The sequence below is a fragment of the Pristiophorus japonicus genome, chromosome 13 (genome assembly GCF_044704955.1).
Source record: "Pristiophorus japonicus isolate sPriJap1 chromosome 13, sPriJap1.hap1, whole genome shotgun sequence".
In the NCBI taxonomy this organism is placed as follows: domain Eukaryota; kingdom Metazoa; phylum Chordata; class Chondrichthyes; family Pristiophoridae; genus Pristiophorus; species Pristiophorus japonicus.
Window position 1 is genome coordinate 31916011 of NC_091989.1, and position 24203 is coordinate 31940213.

Genomic DNA, 24203 nt, shown 5'->3' on the forward strand with positions numbered 1-24203 from the left:
ATCTGAGCAAGGGTTAGAATCTTAAGGAGAAAAAGGCAGAAAAACGGTGGAGAATGATTTAAGTACTGGAACTGAAATGATGATCCTGAAGCCTTTTCCCTGGGGTTAAGCTGAAAATGCATTGATGATGAATAAATTCAGTTTGGCTTTGTCAAGGTGTAGACAGAGCACTAAAACAGCCTGATAAAGAACAGTCATCTTTCATGGAACAGGAGACGGACTCAAATGGAACTCCTGATTACTCTGCTGATTATTTCTTGACATGTTAGTGTTAATCACCTGTAACATTACAGGCAATTTGTAATCTGCTACCGAGATCAGTAAATGGCCTCCCATTGACTCATAGTTTAATCCAATCCAATAAAATTGTTTTTACTTCCTTGAGCTCACTGCAAAGTGAAAACTTGGCTCAGCTCCGAATTGCTATTTTGTATTTGGATGAAATGTAAATACGTCAGAGACCCCTTCTCAAGCCAACAGAGCTGAGTTTGGCCACTAGTTTCTAATATTGCTCCTCTTCATTGTTTTATTCTATAAATAGCACACCATCTATAAATAATTTGCATTGCTTGTTGGGAAATTCTATTGCTAAACGTTCAGTAAAATATCACATTTGTTAATCATTCCATGTGGCTGTGGTCATCTATCAGCAACACAGAGCAAATTGGCTGTCAGCCTCGCTACTGTCAGTTCTGTAAGCATAAAACAGACCCGTAACCAAATAAGACCATGACATAAAAAATATATGACTTAAAGTAATAAAAGCTCTGTTATTTAATTGTTGCATTCAGAATGTATTTGTCAACAGCTTAGGTTTCATCCTCACTGTTTATGGCATCATCTGAAGTCCACAAGTGGATTACCAATATAGATCTACAAGTCAATCTCCTGTGGCTTTGCACAGGGAGAGTCATACCAAATGTAGTCTTCAGGTCAACTGAGGTTTGAGGGCAGGAAATATTCAGTCCCCATGTCCTCATTTACAATGGAAACTGCGTATGTAAACTTGCAACACTGTACTTGCATCTTCTTGCCCGTGGAGGCACTGCAGCATTTGCACTGGGCGGAAGATGTAATTGCAGCATGTAGTTTATGTCAGCGCAGTTTGTTATAAAATGTTGGCATCAGAATTTATAATGGAAAAAAGTCAACTAGGTGGTGCACCAGTCATAAACATTTTCATATATTACTAGTCGATCCCCATGGCGTTGCACATGGTAAATTGGAGAATATAATCAATTATGTGTGTCATATTCCTGTTGCTGTTTCTCTCTGTTTCTTTTGTTTCTCTTTTCTGTTCCTTGTATCTCTTCATTATGCTTTTTTCTCTGTTGTCTTCTGTTTCTCTTTCTATCTTCCTTCCTGTTGATTGGGAGGTGGCGAGTGGCATGGTGTGGGTTTTGGGGACCACTGTATCCACTCCCTCCCCAACCCCCTCACTCCTCCCAAAGGGAGATGACAGCAAGGGGCTGGAGGCCCTCTACTCTCAACTTTTTCCCTCCACTTCCTCCTCCTACATTCCTTTTCTCCCTCAGGCATTGTTTGCTTTCAAAATCCATTTTATTTTTTAAAAAGAGATCAAATACAAATGAAGAAAGAAACTGTTATGTCTTTAATACTCTTATGAATGACTCCACGAGGTCTAGTATTGTACTTGAGCTGTTGTGACCTTAGTCCCATTTATTGTAACTCCAGAGTGAGGCACAAGCATGGTGGGCAGCCTTTTATACTGGGCCCTGCACACCAATGCAGGTGACCCTCAGGTCTCCCATCACAGTGCCCTCTGGTGGCACACCCTATGTGACTATACAGTTAGTATACATGGTCTACATACATGACAGAAACTGTGACTGCCTTTCTCTCGATATGTGTCTTCCATTCTCTTTTATCCCCAATGGCCCTCTCGCTTTCTCAACAACCACTTACCTCTCTCTCTCCATCCCTTCTCTCCATCCCTCTCCATCAATCCCCCTTTCTCTCCATCCCCCCATCTCTCTCTCTCCACCACCCCCATCTCTCTCTCCGTCTCCCTCCATCTCTCTCTCCGTCTCCCTCCATCTCTCTCTCTCTCTCTGTTTTTCCCCCGCACTCTTCATCCCCCGCACTCTTCATCCCCCGCTCTCTCCGTCCCCCCTCTCTCTCTGTCCCCCCTCTCTCTTTGTCCCCCCTCTCTCTTTGTCCCCTCTCTCTTTGTCCCCCCCTCTCTCTTTGTCCCCCCCTCTCTCTTTGTCCCCCCCTCTCTCTTTGTCCCCCCCTCTCTCTTTGTCCCCCCTCTCTCTTTGTCCCCCCTCTCTCTTTGTCCCCCCTCTCTCTCCGTCCCCCCTCTCTCTCCGTCCCCCCCACTCTCCGTCGCCCCACTCTCCGTCCCCTTCTCTCTTTGTCCCCTCTCTCTTTGTCCCCTCTCTCTCTCCGACCTCCTCTCTCTTTGTCCCCTCTCTCTTTGTCCCCTCTTTATTTGTCCCCTCTCTCTCTCCGACCTCCTCTCTCTTTGTCCCCTCTCTCTTTGTCCCCTCTTTATTTGTCCCCTCTCTCTCTCCGTCCCCCCTCTCTCTTTGTCCCCTCTCTCTTTGTCCCCTCTTTATTTGTCCCCTCTCTCTCTCCGTCCCCCCTCTCTCTTTGTCCCCCCTCTCTTTGTCCCCCCTCTCTCTTTGTCCCCCCTCTCTCTTTGACCCCCCCCTCTCCGTCCCCTTCTCTCTCCGTCCCCCCTCTCTCTCCGTCCCCCCTCTCTCCAACCCCCTCTCTCTCCGTCCCTCCTCTCTCTCCGTCCCTCCTCTCTCTCCGCCCCCCCCTCTCTCCGCCCCCCCTCTCTCCGTCCCCCCTCTCTCTCCGTCCCCCCTCTCTCTCCGTCCCCCCTCTCTCTCCGTCCCCTCTCTCTCTTTGTCCCCTCTCTCTCTTTGTCCCCTCTCTCTCTTTGTCCCCTCTCTCTCTTTGTCCCCTCTCTCTCTTTGTCCCCTCTCTCTCTTTGTCCCCCCTCTCTCCGTCCCCCCCTCTCTCCATCCCCCCCTCTCTCCGTTCCCCCCTTTCTCCGTTCCACCCTCTCTCTGTTCCACCCTCTCTCTCTCCGTCCCCCATCTCTCTCTCCGTCCCCCGCTCTCTCCGTCCCCCTCTCTCTCCGTCCCCCTCTCTCTCCGTCCCCCTCTCTCTCCGTCCCTCCTCTCTCTCCGTCCCTCCTCTCTCTCCGTCCCTCCTCTCTCTCCGTCCCCCCTCTATCTCCGCCCCCCCTCTATCTCCGCCCCCCCTCTATCTCCGCCCCCCCCTCTCTCTCCGTCCCCCTCTCTCTTTCCGCCCCCCCTCTCTCTCCGTCCCCCTCTCTCTTTATCCCCTCTCTCTTTATCCCCTCTCTCTTTATCCCCTCTCTCTTTATCCCCTCTCTCTCTCCGTCCCCCTCTCTCTCTCCGTCCCCCTCTCTCTCCATCCCCTCTCTCTCTCCGTCCCCTCTCTCTCTCCGTCCCCTCTCTCTCTCCGTCCCCCTCTCTCTCCGTCCCCCTCTCTCTCCGTCCCCCTTTCTCTCCATCCCCCCTCTCTCTCTCCGACCCCCTCTCTATCCATCCCCTCTCTCTCTCTGTCTCTCCTCTCTCTCTGTCCCTCCTCTCTCTCCAGCCCTCTCTCTCTCCGTCCCCCCCTCTCTCTCTGTCCCCTCTCTCTCTCCGCCCCCCCTCTCTCTTTGTCCCCCCTCTCTCTCCATCCCCCCTCTCTCTCCGTCCCCCCTCTCTCTCCGTCCCCCCTCTCTCTCCGTCCCCCCTCTCTCTCTCCGTCCCCTCTCTCTCTCCGTTCCCCTCTCTCTCCGTTCCCCTCTCTCTCCGTTCCCCTCTCTCTCCGTTCCCCTCTCTCTCTCCGTTCCCCTCTCTCTCTCCGTTCCCCTCTCTCTCTCCGTTCCCCTCTCTCTCTCCTTCCCCCTCTCTGTCCATCCCCCCTCTCTCTCTCCGACCCCCTCTCTATCCATCCCCTCTCTCTCTCCGTCCCCCCTCTCTCTCTGTCCCCTCTCTCTCTCCGCCCTCCCTCTTTCGTTGTCCCCCCTCTCTCTCCGTCCCCCCTCTCTCTCCGTCCCCCTCTCTCTCCGTCCCCCTCTCTCTCCATCCCCCCTCTCTCTCTCCGACCCCCTCTCTATCCATCCCCTCTCTCTCTCCGTCCCCCCTCTCTCTCTGTCCCCTCTCTCTCTCTCCGCTCCCCCTCTTTCGTTGTCCCCCCTCTTTCGTTGTCCCCCCTCTCTCGTTGTCCCCCCTCTCTCGTTGTCCCCCCTCTCTCGTTGTCCCCCCTCTCTCGTTGTCCCCCTCTCTCGTTGTCCCCCCTCTCTCGTTGTCCCCCCTCTCTCGTTGTCCCCCCTCTCTCGTTGTCCCCCCTCTCTCGTTGTCCCCCCTCTCTCGTTGTCCCCCCTCTCGTTGTCCCCCCTCTCTCGTTGTCCCCCCTCTCTCTCTCCGTTCCCCTCTCTCTCTCCGTTCCCCTCTCTCTCTCCGTTCCCCTCTCTCTCTCCGTTCCCCTCTCTCTCTCCGTTCCCCTCTCTCTCTCCGTTCCCATCTCTCTCTCCGTTCCCCTCTCTCTCTCTCCGTTCCCCTCTCTCTCTCTCTGTTCCCCTCTCTCTCTCTGTCCCCCCTCTCTCCGTCCCTCCTCTCTCTCCATCCCCCTCTCTCTCCATCCTCCTCTCTCTCTCTCCATACCCCCTTTCTCTCCATCCCCCTCTCTCTTTCCATCCCTCTCTCTCCTTCCCCCTCTCTCTTTCCATCCTTCTCTCTCTCCATCGTACCTTAATTTGTTAATTTGTTAATTCATTTCACACAATTTTCTGGTATGGCCATTTTAAATGTGTGAATCCCATTTATTTAATTATTTTTAAAATTCTTACCTCACCATATTTAATTAATGTCTCTCCATTCTCTGGTGAACCCATTATTTCATTCATAAAAGCTGCACCTATATTTCATTAATTTATTAATTCTGTATTTATAATAAGGTCACTCATTTATGGCTTACCATTCAAAACCCACAATAATAACAGAATTTCAATTATTTATTACTGATAATCAGTGGCAATAAAGATCTGTTGTGCACTACATGGCTTTGCACTCTTTTGTTGTGAAATAGCGTCTCTTCTGACTAACTGTGAACAACACCATGGAAGAATATATGCGCACAAATATATTAATTGCTGCTTTGTAATCATTTTCAGGTGATTAAAACTACTACTGATGTGTTGCAATGGTACATTACTGTAATGGACCACTGACAAGGGGCCCAAAATTCCAGATGGACTTTTTTGGGCACAGTTGTAGAGGTACATCCGATTTTTTTAGTGGCCCAACTGCGCCAAAACAAAGTTTCTCAGGCATTACCTTTCATTTTGGAGCGGCGCAGATTGTCCTTAAGTTCTGTGGGTGGAGCTTAAGGTCTGCGCTGAAAAACTGAGGTTGCCAGGGTAACGAGGGACACACTGAAGGGCTGAGGTACAAATAAAGCATTTCCCCTTTATAAAATAGATCACTAAGTGAGACTTGGGACACCAGACTGAAATCTCAATATATGAAACAATATGAAATTCCTTTATTCCTTTTTAGCATGTATAGATTTTTTTCACCTCTACATTACCGATGCCGCTTCTATCCCGGGCCGAAAGGCCCCCCGCACCGGCTGCTTCTATCCTGGGCCGGAAGGCCCCCCGCACCGGCCGTTTCTATCCCGGGCCGGAAGGCCCCCCGCACCGGCCGCTTCTATCCCGGGCCGAAAGGCCCCCCACACCGGCCGCTTCTATCCCGGGCCGAAAGGCCCCCCACACCGGCCGCTTCTATCCCGGGCCGAAAGGCCCCCCGCACCGGCCGCTTCTATCCCGGGCCGAAAGGCCCCACGGTGCCGTGTCTTCAGCTCCGCTAAATCAATGGCGTCTTCTCTCCGCCGATTTTCTCTTCTCTGCATCGATTTCCTTAAGTGTAGGTAAGGTTTTTCAGAAGGGTGCAGTGCGCCATTTTAGAAAAAAATCGTACTTGGCCAAACTCGCTTTAAATGGCCTGAAGTGACATAAAAAAATTAGGAACTAAAAAAATTGGACATACCTACTTTAGAATGGCACAGAAATTTTGGCAAAACTTGCAGATTTTAGTCTGCTCTAAAAAAAAAAAAAATAACACCGTAGGGCAAAAAAAACGGCGCAGAATGCTGGCGAAAATTCAGCCCATTGCCTGTAGTATCTTTTGGATACTGTGAAACGGTGATCTGTGTACTATTTTCAATAGTGAAGTATTTTGGAAATCAACTAGAGGATTTGAGAAACTAATAAGAAATCGAACATCTTAAAGGAAGCACGTGCATCTTTTTTCAGGTAAAATTGAACACCTCCATGATGGTATTGTTCTCCCACATCTATTGCTGAATTAAAAATAATTCAAACTTTAGATTTTGTTAATTGAAGACCAGCAGAGTAACACCTGATGCTGAGCCTGCCATGATGTCAGTGCTGCCAAGAAAATGGAGTTGAGTTGCTGGTGGGCAGGAATACTCAGCCTACTCACATTCACGGCAGTATCTGGGTGAAAAACTGAGCCATTCTTGTTCTGAGAGGGTGCGGGTAGCTTGCTGACACAACAGACGAGCTAGCTCATCCTGCAGTAATAAGCCTTTGTTTGAGTTTTAAAGTGCATCACTGATTGAGCTGCTTACGTGAAAGACATGAGCTGGGCAATGTGCACTGTTCTGGCAAACCATTGTCCCAACCACTAGCCCCAGTATGAGAACTGAGAGCTTTAAAAAAAAAAACTAGGAGACTAGAATTTCTCTGGACCTACTGGCAGTCCAAAGATTAAAAGCAAATATTTTCTGTAACAGTTACTTCGCCTGTATTTTGATTTAATTTGGCAGATTGGCAAGGTTGGAATTGCAATATTCACTTGTCTCCATCAGTGCAGAATGCAGTCACTTTAACATTACCATGCTTGTTATCAAAGAATGTTATTCATTGACCATGAGGTTCATAAATGAAGCTCCCAATTAATTGTCAGGCTGATATTTGACTGAAAAATATGTGCATTTTTAAAGGGAAAATGAAACAATAGTTCAGGATGTATCCAACAGAATAAATACAATTATGGGCTCAATTTTCCCTGATCATTTGCGCCATTTTTTTGGCGGCGCCGTTTTTTTAAATGTAAGTTTTTAAATTAAAGTTTCCCCAAGGAATCTGTGCCAGCGTAACTGAGTTAGTTATGATTTTTTTTAGGTTTTTTTTTTACTTCATAAGGGACCTTACTGTTATGTATGGAGAAAGAGTCAGACTGAACACTGTGAGCTCAAAGTAAAGTGTGACCGTAGTCTTTTATTGCAGGCCTCTCCAACCTGTGAGGCCTCCTTAAATACCTGTGCTCCCAAGGGATTGTGGGATCCCTTGGGACTCCAGGAGATGAGCCCTCTGGTGGCTGTACAGAGTAAATACAAGTTTACAAATATAACAGTTACCTCATGTCTGTGCCAGTTTTTATCATTTTTCAAAGATTGCCCAAAATAAATTTCTCCTAGGTCGGCATATCTGGCCATTCCTGAAAAACCTTCTGGTGAGTTAAGAGAAAGCAGCGCACATTGACAAATCGGCGCAGAAAGAAGCCATTGTTTTTCATCAAAGTTTTGAAGGAGATGAGAACACTTTGCATAATAAAGATTACACTTTTTTACCTTTCAATGGAGTAGATGGAAGTTTGATGGAATTCTGAACTTTTCATTTTTTTGAACTCTCACGCCACCACTGAAAGTCTTCAAGCAGAGCTGGAGGGTCACAGCGTCGCCCGCAGAATCTGCCCCGCGCCCGAACATGGGCTTGGGACTCGGCTGTAAAACAAGTCCGAGATTGGGGGGGTGGGGGAAGGGGAGGTGGCGATCGGAAGACTGCACTAGGCATCAAATGAGCCGGGGGGGGGGGGGCGGGCGGTGCAGGTTGGAGGGAGAAGGTACTATTGAACACGATCGGAAGAAATCACAAGACTGCAATGAGTGGGACCTGGGTGTGGTCCATATAGACCTGCCTCCGGCCATTTTGAGCTTCTTGCAACGGTACACTTTAAGCATGGGGGCAATACTGACAATGCCATACCTTGTGCAAGCCTTCTGTAGCATGGTGCTGCGGTGCAGACAATTGATTTGATGTCATTGCATGAGGAACCTCAGAGCCCGTAGCGTGCTGAGCAGGAGGCCTTACCCACCTCGGGTATATCGAGACAGGCGTTCGTACCTGCACCTGAGTGATGCAGTCTGTGTCAGAAGGCTGCATTTCCACAAAGTTGTAACTGAGATCTGTGAGTTGGTCAAAGCAGACTTGCAACCTAGAAGTGTCAGGAGGACTGCTTTGTCAGTTGAAGTGAAGGTTACAGCTGCACTTTCATTTTATGCATCCGGATCCTTCCAAGCTACAACTGGGGATGTGTGTGCCATTTTTCAACATGCAACACGTGTCTGCTTTCGGCAGGTGACTGCTGCACTATATGCCCGCAGGAATGATTACATAAAGTTCCCCATGACCGTCCAGGCATTGCGTGACAGGGCTGTGGGCTTCTCCAGGATTATGGCATCCCAAAGGTACAGGGCTGCATTGATTGTACCCACATCGCCTTGCGAGCACCTTTGAAGGATTTGAGATATACAGGAACAGAAAAGGCTTCCACTCCATTAATGTACAGCTTGGGTGTGACGACATGCATCGCATCATGTCAATTGATGCAAGATACCCTGGCAGAACCCATGATGCGTTCATCCCACGCGAGAGCGTTATATCTGCCATGTTTCAGCAGCAGCCAGGAGGGCAGAGTTAGCAACTGGGTGACGAAGGGTACAGCCTCGCCACCTGGCTCATGACGCGCCTGCGCGTAACCCAGATGGAAGCTGACTGGGAATTCAACATGTTGCACATTGTGAGCACCATTAGCATCTTGAAACAGCGTTTCCGATGCCTGGACAATTACGGAGGCTACTCACTATACTCCCCTGAGATTGTCAGTCAGTTCACTGGTGTATGCTGCATAACTTAGTCATCATGAGGCAGCAGCAGATGGGAGTAGAAGACCCACCTGAGGTGAGAGTGGCTGATGATAATGATGAGGAAGATGCAGATGACGAGCAGGAGGATGAGGAAGCCATGTAACTACCTGAACCCGGAGCACGACGGCGGAGGAGGGTGGGCCGTCGTGCCCCTTTAACGATTGCTCGAGCCTTGCGCCAGCAGCTCATCCGGTGAACGTTTTGCTGCCTGAAGGCTCAGCGGCAACTATTCCAAATGGACCATGTTTACTGTTTGGACCTGTTCCGTAATGTTGTGTTGTGTTAATGGAACAAATGATGGAAATGATACTTGTTTACTTCAAAAGTTGTGTTAATAATGGAACAAATAATGTAAATTATTCAGTTATTGTAAAATATATTTTATTCAAATGTTTAACAAACATTTGTACTTAACTTAACTTAAAAATATTCTTGTATCAAACTAAGATCACTTCCAAACTTTAAGATCACTTACTAACTTTAAGATCAGTTATTAACTTTAAACTTGTAAATTTACATAACTTACAAAAAACTTTTAATTTGAGTACAACAGTAACAATAATAACAACAACAACAACAGCAAAGAAAGGCTGCACTCATCTCTCCGCCACCTTATTCTAAGACCACCCGCCATGCTTGGTCTTGGTGACTCCACCACCCCTGCCCCGCAGGCGGTGGCGCTGTGTTTCTGGGGTTGGTACTAAGCTTATTCTTTCTAACATCCTGGGTAATGCGCACCTGTTGCGGGGTAGGGGGTGGTGCGAAGGGGGCAGGCGGCAATGTGGAGGGCCCGGCTTGGGGCTCTTCAGAGGCTGGTCTGGGGATTTGAGTTGGAGTGACTGTTGATTCTGTCAATGGGCGCGGGGTCTGGGCGTGTTCCCTTATTGCAGCAGCTAACTCCAACATGCCCTCCCTCATGTGCCCTGACAGTGTCTTAATGACCTCGAACATTCCCTCCCTCATGTTGAGCAACAGTGTCTCAACTGCCAGGGGAGAGTTTAAACTAATATGGCAGGGGGATGGGAATCTATGCAGGGAGGCAGAGGGAAGTAAAAAAAGGGCAGAAGCAAAAGGTAGGAAGGAGAAAACGAAGAGTGGAGGGCAGAGAAATCAAGGGCAAAAATCAAAAAGGGCCACATTACAACATAATTCTAAAAGGACAAAGAGTGTTAAAAAAAACAAGTCAGAAGGCTATGTGTCTGAATGCGAGGAGCATTCGTACTAAGGTGGATGTATTAACTGTGCAGATAGCTGTTAACGGATATGATGTAATTAGGGATTACGGTGACATGGCTCCAGGGTAACCAAGGCTGGGAATTCAACATCCAGGGGTATTCAATGTTCAAGAAGGATAGACAGAAAGGAAAAGGAGGTGGGGTAGCGTTACTGGTTAAAGAGGAGATTAACGCAATAGTAAGGACGAACATTAGCTTGGATGATGTGGAATCTATATGGGTAGAGCTGCAAAACACCAAAGAGCAGCAAACGTTAGCGGGAGTTGTGGACAGACCACCAAACAGTAGTAGTGAGGTTGGGGATGGCATCAAACAGGAAATTAGGCATGCATGCAATAAAGGTACAGCAGTTATCATGGGTGACTTTAATTTAATTTAATATAGATTGGGCTAACCAAACTGGTAGCAATACAGTGGAGGAGGATTTCCTGGAGTGTATAAGGGATGGTTTTCTAGACCAATATGTCGAGGAACCAACTAGAGAGCAAGCCATCCTAGACTGGGTCTTGTGTATTGAGAGAGGATTAATTAGCAATCTTGTTGTGCGAGGCCCCTTGGGGAAAGTGACCATAATATGGTAGAATTCTTTATTAAGATGGAGAGTGACACTTAATTCAGAGACTAGGGTCCTGAACTTAAAGAAAGGTAACTTCGATGGTATGAGACGTGAATTGGCTAAGATGAACTGGCGAATGATACTTAAAGGGTTGATGGTGGATAGGCAATGGCAGACATTTAAAGATCACATGGATGAACTACAATAATTGTACATCCCTGTTTGGTGTAAAAATAAAACGGGGAAGGTGGCTCAACCGTGGCTTACAAGGGAAATTAGGGATCGTGTTAAATCCAAGGAAGAGCCATATAAATTGGTCAGAAAAAGCAGCAAATCTGAGGACTGGGAGAAATTTAGAATTCAGCAGAGGAGGGCAAAAGGTTTAATTAGGAGGGGGAAAATAGTATATGAGAGGAAGCTTGCAGGGAACACAAAAACTGACTGCAAAAGCTTCTATAGATATGTGAAGAGAAAATGATTAGTGAAGACTAATGTAGATCCCTTGCAGTCAGAATCAGGTGAATTTATAATGGGGAACAAAGAAATGGCAGACCAATTGAACAAATACTTTGGTTCTGTCTTCACTAAGGAAGATACAAATAATCTCAAAAATACTAGGTGACAGGGTCTAGCGAGAAAGAGGAACTGAGGGAAATCCTTATTAGTCAGGAAATTGTGTTAGGGAAATTGATGGGATTGAAGGCCGATAATTCCCCAGGGCCTGATAGTCTGTATCCCAGAGTACTTAAGGAAGTGGCCCTAGAAATAGTAAATACATTGGTGGTCATTTTCCAACATTCCATGGATCAGTTCCTATGGATTGGAGGGTAGCTAATGCAACCCCACTTTTTAAAAAAGGAGGGAGAGATAAAACAGGGATTTATAGACTGGTTAGCCTGACATCGGTAGTGGGGAAAATGCTGGAATCAATTATTAAAGATGAAATAGCAGTGCATTATTTGGAAAGCAGTGACAGGATCAGTCCAAGTCAGCATGGATGTGGAAAGGGAAATCATGCTTGACAAATCTTCTAGAATTTTTTGAGGATGTAACTAGTAGAGTGGATAAGGGAGAACCAGTGGATGTGGTGTATTTGGACTTTCAAAAGGCTTTTGACAAGGTCCCACACAAGAGATTAGTGTGCAAAATTAAAGCACAGGGGATTGGGGGTAATGTATTGACATAGATAGAGAACCTGTTGGCAGACAGAAAGCAAAGAGTGGGAATAAACGGGTCCTTTTCAGAATGGCAAGCAGTGACTAGTGGGGTACCGTAAGGTTCAGTGCTGGGACCCCAGCTATTTACAATACATATTAATGATTTAGATGAAGGATTGGAATGTACTATCTCCAAGTTTGCAGATGACACTAAGCTGGATGGCAGTGTGAGCTGTGAGGAGGATGCTAAGAGGCTGCAGGGTGACTTGGACAGGTTAGGTGATTGGGCAAATGCATGGCAGATGCATTATAATGTGGATAAATGTGAGGTTATCCACTTTGGTGGCAAAAACAGGAAGGCAGATTATTATCTGAATGGTGACAGATTAGGAAAAGGGGAGATGCAATGAGACCTGGGTGTCATGGTACATCAGTCATTGAAAGTAGGCATGCAGGTACAGCAGGCAATTAAGAAAGCAAATGGCATGCTGGCCTTCATAGCGAGAGGATTTGAGTATAGGAGCAGGAGGTCTTCCTACAGTTGTACAGGGCCTTGGTGAAACCACACCTTGAGTATTGTATGCAGTTTTGGTCTCCTAATCTGAGGAAGGACATTCTTGCTGTTGAGGGAGTGCAGAGAAGGTTCACCAGACTGATTCCCGGGATGGCAGGACTGACATATGAAGCACGACTGGATCGACTAGGCTTATATTCACTGAAATTTAGAAGAATGAGAGGGAATCTCATAGAAGCATATAAAATTCTGACGGGATTGGACAGATTAGTTGCAGGAAGAATGTTCCCGATGTTGGGGAAGTCCAGACCCAGGGGTCACAGTCCAAGGATAAGGGGTAAGCCATATAGGACCGTGATGAGGAGAAACTTTTTCACCCAGAGAATTGTGAAACTATGGAATTCTCTATCACAGAAAGTTGTTGAGTCCAGTTCATTGGATATATTCAAAAGGGAGTTAGATGTGCCCCTTATGGCTAAAGGGATCAGGGGGTATGGAGAAGGCGGCAGGAGTGGGGTACTGAAGTTGCATGATCAGCCATGATCATATTGAATGGTGGTGCAGGCTTGAAGGGCCGAATGGTCTGCTCCTGCACCTATTTTCTATGTTTCTATGTTCCTATTCCCTCCCTCATGTTCACTGAGCGTGTTTGAACTATCTGTGACATTCCCTCCCTCATGGTCACTGACATGGTTTCAGCTGACTGAGATATTCCCACACTCGTGGACCAGGACATTTCTCATGAGAGTGTTGTTACTTCTCCCGACAGTCCCGATACCTCATCACCCACACCACTAATGGTGTCCAGGAGTGATCACGTAAGGTTAATGCTCTGCGCACTCATTGACATCATGTGAACCACATCTGTTAGATCCTGCACCTCAGGAGAGTGTGGTCGAGCTCTGCTCCCCCTCCTCACCCTGGGTGTGCCTCAGTGTATCCCACTGCGACCCGCAGCCTCGGACGGTGGGGCCCTGGGTGTGCCTCGCTGCATTCCACTAGAACCTGCAGCCTCGAACGGTGGGGCCCTGGGTTTTCCTCGATGCACCCCACTGGAATCCCCAGCCTCGGATGATGGGAAACAATGGAATGTCCCACCAACACTCAAATCACTAGTCACGGAAGGGGCTGGCAACTCCTTGGGTGGCACCTGCACCACCTCAAAAGTGAGTATAACTGGGGGCTTCATCCATCCTCTCACCCTCACCCCTGTACTCTTGGTCTGGAAGGTGGGACTGGAAGATGTTCTCCTTTCAGGCTCGTCCTTGTCTGAATCTTCTTCTGTATCGTCAGGGTTAGCCTCAAGTTCTGTAAAATATAACAGAACAGACAAATGGTTAGCAGCAGAGGAGGGGGCAGGGTGGCATGAGTAGGCTCACACAGCGCAGGCAGCAGGCTGATTTGAAGGACCACGATGAATGATAGCACGTTGCATCAACCGAAGCATAGGTGATGGAGACATCCCCATGAACCAAAGCATGGCTAGCTCGCGCAGTACTTAACATTTAGCAAAGCCAGACTGTGGAATTTGCAGTACTTACTGTTATGTTCATAATAAAGTAATGCAAATGAGTACTGTCGACATTGAGTAAGTATGACCTTAGCTCCTTTATTTAAACTCCAGAATGCTGGTACAGCATGGGAGGCCTGCTTATATACAGTGCTCCCTAGGGATTCTGGGATCCCTTGGGACTCCAACAGGTAGGCCTCTGGTGGCGGTATGATACAAGTTGCCTAGGGTTATATACATAACATCAATCCCTCCCAAAGTCAATAGTACACTTATTTACAGTGTGAGACGATCTGGGGCTTTTTGCTCCCTTGTCGATCGTCTCGGTACAAATGCAGGTGTGGGTGAGTTGGTTGGTTCTTCGCTGGCTGCTGGGCGACTGGTCTTGCCGGGCTGCTGGGGATGGTGAGTTCAGCTTCGTGGTCAACCATGATGTCGGTTGCCACTTGTGTGTGTGTTGGAGGGTCGAAGTTGGTGGTATCCTCTTCTAGTTGCTCGTGGCTGTTTGCTCCAAATGCTTTCTGCAAGTTAGTCCATTGGCAAGTTTGACCTGGAACACCCTCTCCCTTTTGTGGCTATGACAGTGCAAGCGAGCCATTTGGGACCATGTCCATAGTTGAGTACAAATATAGGGTCATTGACTTCAATATCGCGTGACAAGTTTGCGCGATCATGGTACATGCTTTGTTGATGCCGCCTGCCCTTGACGTGATCATGGAGATCAGGGTGGAAAGAGATAGCCTTGTTTTGAGCGCCCTTTTCATGAGCAGCTCAGCTGGGGGAATCCCGGTGAGCGAAAGGGGTCTGGTGCGGTAGCTGAGCAGGACTCGGGACAGGCGGCTCTGCAGGGAGCCATCCGATACACGTTTCAAGCTTTGCTTGATGGTTTGGCCTTCTCATTCGGCCTGGCCGTTGGATGCGGGCTTGAATGGGGCAGATGTGACGTGCTTGATCCCATTGCGGGTCATGAATTCCTTGAATTCAGCACTGGTGAAGCACGGCCCATTGTCGCTGACAAGGACATCAGGCAGGCCGTGCATGGCAAACATGGTTTATAGGCTTTCGATGGTGGCAGCAGACGTGCTTACAGACATTATTACACATTCAATCCATTTTGAATAAGCATCCACAACAACCAAAAACATTTTGCCTAGAAATGGGCCAGCAAAGTCAACGTGGATCCTAGACCACGGTTTGGCGGGCCATGATCACAAACTTAGCGGTGCCTCTCTAGGTGCATTACTCAGTTGAGAGCAAGTGTTGCACGCATGACTCTAAGTCTGAGTCGATGCCGGGCCACCACACATGGGATCTGGCTATAGCTTTCATCATTACTATGCCTGGGTGGGTACTGTGTAGGTCGCATATGAACATTTCCCTGCCTTTCTTAGGCAAAACCACGTGATTACCCCACAAAAGGCAGTCCGCCTGTATGGACATTCCGATTTGCGCCGCTGGAACGGTTTGATCTCTTCATGCATCTCCGCTGGGACGCTGGACCAGCTCCCATGGAGAACACAGTTTTTTTTTACCAGGGACAGTAAAGGATCCTGGTTGGTCCAGGTCCTGATCTGGCGGGCTGTAACGGGTGATTTTTCGTTTTCGAATGCATCTATCACCAAGAGCAAGTCTGCAGGCTGTGCCATTTCCACCCACGTGGTGGGCAATGGTAACCGACTGAGAGCATCAGCGCAATTCTCTGTACCTGGTCTGTGGCAGATTGCATAGTTATATGCAGACAGCATGAGCGCCCATCTTTGGATGCGGGCAGAGGCATTGGTGCTGATCCCTTTACTCTCTGAGAATAGCAATATGAGTGGCTTATGATCAGTTTCTAGCTCAAACTTGGGACCAAACAGATACTGGTGCATTTTTTTCACCCCGTAAACGCATGCCAGAGCTTCTTTTTCAATCATATTGTAGCCCCTTTCGGCCTTGGACAAACTCCTGGATGCATAGACGACCGGTTGCAATGTTCCTGATTCGTTCGCTTGTTGTAACACACACCCGAACCCGTATGAAGACGCATCGCAAGCTAGCACTAATCGTTTACATATGTTATACAGAACAAGCAGTTTGTTGGAACATAACAGATTTCTGGCTTTCTCAAAAGCAGCCTCTTGTGATTTCTCCCATACCCAGTCATCTCCCTTGAGTAGTAGCACATGTCGGGGTTCTAGCAAGGTGCTTAAGCCGGGTAGGAAATTACTGAAATAGTTGAGGAGTCCCAGGAATGACCGCAGCTCCGTCACGTTCTGTTGTCTCTGCGCATTCTTGATGGCTTCCGTCTTGGCGTCGGTCGGTCTGATGCCGTCTGCCCCGATTTTTCTCCCTAAGAACTCGACCTCTGGCACCAGGAAAACACACTTCGAGCATTTCAACCTGAGTCCCACGCGATCTAGCCAACTTAGAACCTCTTCCAGATTCTGCAAGTGTTCGATGGTGTCCCGACCTGTGACCAGTATGTTGTCCTGGAAAACCACGGTGCGCGGAACTGACTTTAGCAGGCTCTCCATGTTCCTTTGGAAGATTGCCGCGGCCGAACGAATCCCAAACGGGCTTGTAGATGAACAGACCTTTGTGCGTGTTGATGCAGGTGAGGCCTTTCGACGATTCCCCCAGCTCCTGCGTCATGTAGGCCGAGGTCAGGTCCAACTTGGTGAACATCTTTCCTCCAGCCAGAGTCGTAAATAGGTCGTCTGTCTTGGGTAGCGGGTACTGGTCCTGTAGCGAAAAACAGTTAATCGTTACTTTATAGTCCTCACAAATTCTGACCGTGCTGGAATAATCGGACTTTCCCACTCGTTAAACTCCACCGGTGCGATGATGCCTTCTCACTGCAGCCTGTCCAGATCAATTTCCACTTTCTCTCGCATCATGTATGGAACCACTCGTGTCTGGTGGTGGTGGATGGGTCGTGTACCAGGAACCAAGTGGATCTGCACCTTCGCCCCCGAGAAACTTCCAATGCCTGGCTCAAACAATGACGAGAACTTGCTCAGAACCTGGGCACATGAGGCATCATCGACGGACGAGAGCGCTCGGATGTCGTCCCAGTTCCAACGGATTTTTCCCAGCCAGCTTCTGCCGAACAGTGTGGGGCCATCTTCTGGTACAATCGATAGCGGGAGTTCGTGTACTGCTCCATCATAGGTGATTTTTACTTCTGCGCTGCCAATAACTGTAATCAGCTCTTTGGTGTAAGTTCTTAGCTTGGTATGAATGAGGCTAAGCTTGGGTCTGTGTGCCTTGTTGCATCACAGCCTGTTGAAGGCCTTTTTTCTCTATATGGACTGACGCGCACCCGTGTCCAGTTCCATGGATACTGGAATTCCATTCAGTTCAACTTTTAACATGATTGGTGGACATTTCGTGGTGAAGGTGTGTACCCCGTACACTTCTGCCTCCTCGGTTCGAGTATCTAGATCAGCCAGATCCACCATGGATCAATCTTCCTCTGCAACGTGGTGGTTTGCAGGGTTTGCAGCTCGCCTGCACATTCGCTGGAGGTGTCCCATTGTTCCGCAGCTTTTGCATGCATAGTGTTTGAAGCGGCATTGATGGGCTCGATGATCACCTCCGCAGCGCCAACAAGGTGTTAACTGCCTCTGAGTCATCTGAGGTCGCACAGCTGCCAGCATGTACGATCTGCCATATGCATTCCTGCCTGAAAACGACGTTACTTTTTGTACTGTACTAGCCGAAACCCCTTTACACTGCGAAATTTGTTTGGTGTTATCACTGGTGGACATAAATGCCTGGGCTATCGTTATGCCTTTGCTCAGATTCAGTGTTTCAACAGTCAATAGTTTGCGAAGGATAACCTCATGGCCAATGCAAAGCACAAAAAAGTCTCTTAGCATTTGCTCCAGGAATCCATCGAATTCGCAATGTCCTGCAAGGCGCCTCAGTTCGGCGACGTAGCTCGCCACTTCCTCGCCACTTCCTCGCCACTTCCTGGCCTTCAGACCGTTGACACGTGTAGAATCAATATCTTGCCATCAAAACGCTTTCCTTTGGATTTAGGTGCTCCCGGACCAGTGTACACAGTTCTTCATAGGATTTGGTTGTTGGTTTCTCCGGAGTTAGAAGATTCTTCATGAGGCCATAGGTTGTTGCCCCACAGACGGTGAGGAGGATTGCCCTTCGTTTGGCAGCGTTCTCGTCCCCTTCCAGCTCGTTGGCCATGAAGTATTGGTTGAGTCGCTCCATGAAGGCCTCCTAATCGTCCCCTTCTGAGAAGTTCTCCAGGATGCCAACAGTTCTTTGCATTTTCGCGTGGTTGTTCGTCGCCAATTGTTATGCTCCTAATAAAGTAATGCAACTGAGTACTGCAGACAGTGAGTAAGTATGACCTTAGCTCCTTTATTTAAACTCCAGAGTGCTGGTACAGCATGGGAGGCCTGCTTATATACAGTGGTCCCAAGGGATACTGGGATCCCTTGGGACTCCAATAGGTAGGCCCTCTGGTGGTGGTGTGATACAGGTTGCCTAGGGTTACATAACACTTACCCTCTCCCTCGAGTGTGGGCCCAGTTTGTGCAATGGTGGTTGCTTTCCTCCAGGCAGGAGCCATCAAAGCAGCAATCCTCTCTTCCAAGGGTGTCAGTGGGTGCAGATTTGCCAGGCCTCCTCCTGTTTAAGTTCTTTCCCTTTTGTTGTGTGCCACTTTCTTCTGCAAAGCTGAAAATATAACATTTTAGAGAGGGTGTATCTCTGCTGGGTGGAACATATACGGCTGGTCACATTTACATTACAATTGCAATTGCATTGAATAAATGAAAATATTACTTACACTAACTACTTGACCAAGGTCCTGCCACTTCTTTTTGCACTGGCCTCCAGATCCCGGGGAGGTCACCATTGCACAGTAATCTTCTGCAACTTGGTTCCAGTGTTTCTTTATCTCTTTGGGTGGAACTTTTATGTGACCTCTGCTGGTGTCCAGCTTGTGCCATCTGGCCTCACTCACAGTAACTAGTGCCTCCACTTCATCCTGTAAGAAATTCTTGGTCCTTGCACCACATTGCATCTTGTATTGCAGCTCCGATTTTTCCAATGCTCTCACACAGCACTCAACCTTCTCACATACACAACTGGCTCTTTAAAAATGGCCGATTGCAGACCGGGAGCTGTACTGAACATGCGCGTCCATAGGAATAACGTCAAAAACATCAAAGAAAGTGCGGCATCATTTTTTCGGCGCAGACAGCAGGCTCCACCCCCCCGAGGCGACTGGACAGGCTACGTGGCACCAATTTTGAAAAATACAGCGGGGAAACTTGGCATAAATATTTTTGGAGTATTTCTGGCCTAGAAAAACGGGCGTAACTCTGGCAATATGCCAGAAAACGACTTTGGGCAAAATTGAGCCCAATATTTTTATCCTTAATTCCTTAATTTGTAGAGTATTATGAAGTGTACTAGCTGAGGACAATAACAGAGCTACTGCAGAAGTCCATTGCCATAGCTACCTGTTGGCTCATAAACAAACATGTTGCAGAACTTAAAGATTTGCAGCTGTCTTCGAGAAATTCTGAGCACTTTCTAGCTGTACAGAAAATAGTTCCCTCTTGTAAGCTTTAATCTGTAGCCTGGGTAGGCTAAGAACGTCACTTAGATTTATAGCATTTGAAAGCAGAATTTTGATTGTCAGGTATGATTTTCTTTAATTGCTATTGAAAATGAAATGTGCAGAACAAAGTATACCCGGGGACATGAGTGCCTGCATCCATAGCTCATTAAAGACGAACCCATGGACTCTTAATAACTTTCTAAATTATTTGCAAGCAGTTGAATGAATCAGAATTACAATTCATTCAGAGTGATAACCCAGGGCAAGTTTCTGAAGGTCTGTAGAGTACAAAAAGCATTTGGAGAATTTATTCCTGAAGCATTAAACTTTTATACCAAGGACTGTGTCTCATATTTTGGCATTTTAATAAATTTATTCAGGCTTAGATGTAATTTTTTTCAGGCATAAATGTTTCATTTTTTTCTTGATCATAATACATGTAGTTAATTTCAAAAGTTAATTATTTAACAGAGCTATAGATTCTCTGAACATGATTATTAAATCTATCCAATAAAAGATTAATAATTTGTCCCTCATGTTAATATTCTTTTGGCACATGTAAAACGTAGGGCAGCTTTATATTTAATTGTTATACAGCTTTCACCAATTACTTGAACACCCACTGTTATATAACTTACTGATGGAGAAAGCTTTCTCAACTAAACTTAAGGAAAATAACAAACCATGTCCCTGGAATTCTATCTCCAGCACAACAGCAGGTTTCACATCTGAGAGGGTTTGTTGCACGAGACAGGTTTTTCCAACTGGATTGATTGGTCTGCAGTCCCTGCAGGGACCAGTAGCACTGCCTTTGACCTAATGTTTTATGGATCAGTTGTCAATTACATTGGAATTCTCTACAGAGTTGCCTCATGATCGCTAACTAATTCAAAACACCGCTGAACCTAGTTTATCTGAAAACCTTGAGACCACTGTTATTATAATATTTGAATGTGGGGAAGAGAGGCAAGCGAGCTGCAAAATTAGCAACACAATGGGGAAAGCAACCCATGAAGAGAGCACCATTCTCATTTCTTCCTGCTGACCCAGGACTTTGCTGTTGGATTTTAGTACCGTGCTTTTATTTATATCATTTTACATTCAGTTTTAAGACAACAGTAAACTCTGCACACACAAGATAGCTGTTTAATATAAGGAGGGCCAATTTTCTTTTGCTAAATATCCCACATTCAGCATTTTCTGAAGCTCCAGGCAGAGGAATAGAGGCAGATACCCAAAATATTGGGTTCCTGCCCCATTTGCGCTTGCCACATTTCCTGGATCATCCTGGTTTAGGTGGGAAGCTGAAATGGCAGGATCATTTAAATGGTATGTAAATTACACCAACTAACATCATACTGCCCCCTAAACCATTGCCCAGGGATTCTACCCAGCGGACACCTGTGTAATGAGATGCCCATAGATGCCGGACATTAGGATTCACTGGGCAGCCCCTCTGAGCAGCCGCTTTACGAGTGGGCAAGAGGGAGGGGTGCTCTTTAGTAGCTGTTGCAGCCAGCAGGCTAAATTTGACAATTAGTTTGCGCTGCTGCAGGGTGCTCGTGGTCCCACCTTCTGCTCACCTAGGCCCATTTAAATGAAATTTAATGTGGCCAGGTTTAGCTGAGGGTGAATTGGCTACACTGTCTGAGGTGGGGGAGGGGACCGGACGGGTGTGGAGAATGGAGTATCGGGGCCAGAATGTTTGAATACCAACAACAAGAACAAGAACAACATGTATTTATATAGCGGCTTTAATGTAGTAAAACATCCCAAGGCGCTTCTCAGGAGTATGATAAGACAGTGAGGGAGGAGGAGTGTGAAATATTAGATAAGATAAACATAGTGAGAGAAGAAGTATTAAGGAGCTTAGCTGCTTTGAAAGTGGATAAATCCCCAGGCCCGGATGAAATGTAACCCAGGCTGTTAAGAGAAGCAAAAGAGGAAATAGCAGAGGTTCTGACCATCATTTTCCAGTTCTCTTTGGCTACAGGTGTGGTGCCAGAGGACTGGAGGACTGCTAATGTTGTACCTTTGTTTAAAAAGGGAGAAAGGGATAGACCAAGTAATTACAGGCCAGTCAGCCTAACTTCAGTGGTGTAACCATTTGTTAGAACCAATAAAGGATTAGACTTGTACAGCACATAAGGAGGCCATTTGGCCATTCATGCCTGTTCTACTTTTTGAAAGAGCTTCCAATAAGTACCAGTCTCCCCTGCTCTTTGTCCATAGCCCTGCAAATTTTACCTTTTTAAGTGGAGATACAATTCCCTTTTGAAAGTTACTATTGAATCTGGTTCCACCACCTTTTCAGGCAAAGCATTCTAGATCATCACAACTCACTGAGTAAAATAAATTCTCCTTATCTCCCTTTTTTGCTAATTATTTTAAATCTGTGCCCTCTGGTTACCAACCCTCCTGCCAGAGGAAGCAGATTCTTACTTTCTGCTCTATTAGGACATCTCATATACAGGTTGAACCTCCCTTATCCAGAACCCTGTTCTGGATAAGGGATTTTTCCGGACGCTGGTGGTCACATTAAATTGGATGGTATAGGTAATGAGCCAGGGGATACCAGGGCTGGAAGTGCGGCAGAGAGATCGTGAGGGCAGGGGAAAGGGTGGGGGGGGGGTGGGGTGTGGATCGTGGGGTCATGCCAGCGATTGCTGGAGTCGTCAGCGAGGAAGGACATCAATTTGTTCATGTCAAAGTTCTGTGCATGCGCCACCTGGTGGCTGGTAATGGTTCTGGATGAGGGGTGGTTCTGGATAAGGGTGTTCTGGATAAGGGAGGTTCAACTGTAGCCCCCAAATATTAACTTATCTCTTCTCTCCATAAATGCTGATTGACCTGCTGAGCGTTTGCAACATTTTCCATTTTTGTTTTCGCCCCATTTACGCTGAGATGGAAATTCCTCCCCAGGGTGTTTGGGTGCTTTGCCCACACCCCGATGTCCAGCCAGCAGTTTGTGGCATGTCTGGGGGCATTACCAGTACCAGCCCAGCTGTTTGCACGCCTGCTCTTTGGGTTCTGTTGTAAGCCTTACTGACAGCCAAAAAGATGTTCCTTGCAGGCAAATTAAAAAAAAAAACTTTTATCCTTGAACTTTATAGGGACCTCATACACAACACTCTCTCTCTCTCTCTCTGCCCTGCCCCCACCCCACCCCACCCCATCGATGTGACAGCATGTCACTCCAAGTTTCTGTTGCTAAAGCAGGGCAGGTGCTCTATATTGTGCTTCTACAGGTGTGGGTGCCCATCTCGAATAATGAAATGATCCTGTTCCTGGGATTTGGGATGGGGACACGGGGAGCAGCAGGGAGAGGTCCAGCCTGTCGCACTTTTTGTTACCCTGAACATGTTCACAGAATTTCAAAGCTCTTGGATTACATGCAGCACAAATGCAAGGTGTTAGTGCCTAGAATGAATTGAAAAGCACTGCCTTATGGTTTAGAAGCAAACATCTTTGCACCACCTGTAAACTGATGGAAGCTTTAGGAACACTGCTCCAATACCTGTAGGTCACTGTAAAGAGAAGCTTCGCCCCAAAATCTCCTCTCTTGTCAATGATCGAAGGCTTTACGCTGATGGTCACTAATGCAAGATTCTGCCATACTTCTGCACCAAATGTGATTCAAAACATTACAAAAAGATCAATTCTCAGTTTGCCCGAGGCAGTCAATAACCTGCCGTTAATTTTTAATGTACGGTAGCAGTAACTGTCAGTTGACTGATTGCATTTTGATTTGTATTTATTTTGAATTCAATAATTCTTTCTTCTAAAATTTATATTTTTAGGTCATTCTGTGATTCTGAAGATGAGTAATGTTAGTGCTAGGGAAAGGAACAATCATCTCTCCGGTGTAACAGTCCAACTCAGATACAGCGTGAGCCACATGCAGAGTAAAGCTCCCCCAGCCAACTCCGCCTGGATAACATGCTTCCATTTGAACCTTGTTGCACCAGTGGGACCTCTCCATCTCCTACATCACCAGCCTCTGAATGAGACTGACAGTTTAATGTCAATTAGTGTTGAATTATAGGTAGTTTTGCACTCTAGATCTGGGTTGAGGCAGTTTGCTTGAACTCGTTTTACTTAGGACCTCCATAACAGAATTTGCTTTCACTAGTATGGGAGTTGGATTCAAACCTCAGTCGCAGTCTCTATGTCAGTAAAAGAAACATTTCTGTCGGTCATTTTTCTTCACCATTATTGCAATATATTCCGTGTGTAATAATGCACAATGTCTCATCTCTTTGATCAGATATAAAATTCTGTATGTTTAAAGAGGGAATTTCTTAGTTACTACAGATATGAGAATGCTCCCTTTTTAGTGATTTAGGACAGTGCAGCAGATTTAAGTTGAAAGCTTTTCTGACGGTTATTAAAAAGCAAGAATAGATCTCACCCAGGACAGCAGCTGAGATGCCACCATCAGTATTCCTGTCTCTGGGCGAGGGCAGGCGAAAACATAGCCAGGATTTATGCTGCTGATCATTGCCCAGAGGGCTTTGGTGGAAGGTACATGCTTTGGATATCAGGTGAAATGAAGATCAGGCTCAGGTGTGATGCTGTCCACAGTCAAATATCCGAACAGCTTTCACCGTATTGGCTGACACATGAAGAATAGCTATTTGAGTGAAAGCT

General features: G+C 47.0%; 1 protein-coding gene across 1 annotated transcript in view; it reads left to right on the forward strand.

Moving 5' to 3' along the window:
* Window positions 1-24203, forward strand: part of LOC139277976 (reelin-like) — a 411305-nt gene that overhangs the window by 121784 nt on the left and 265318 nt on the right. The window lies entirely within an intron of this gene.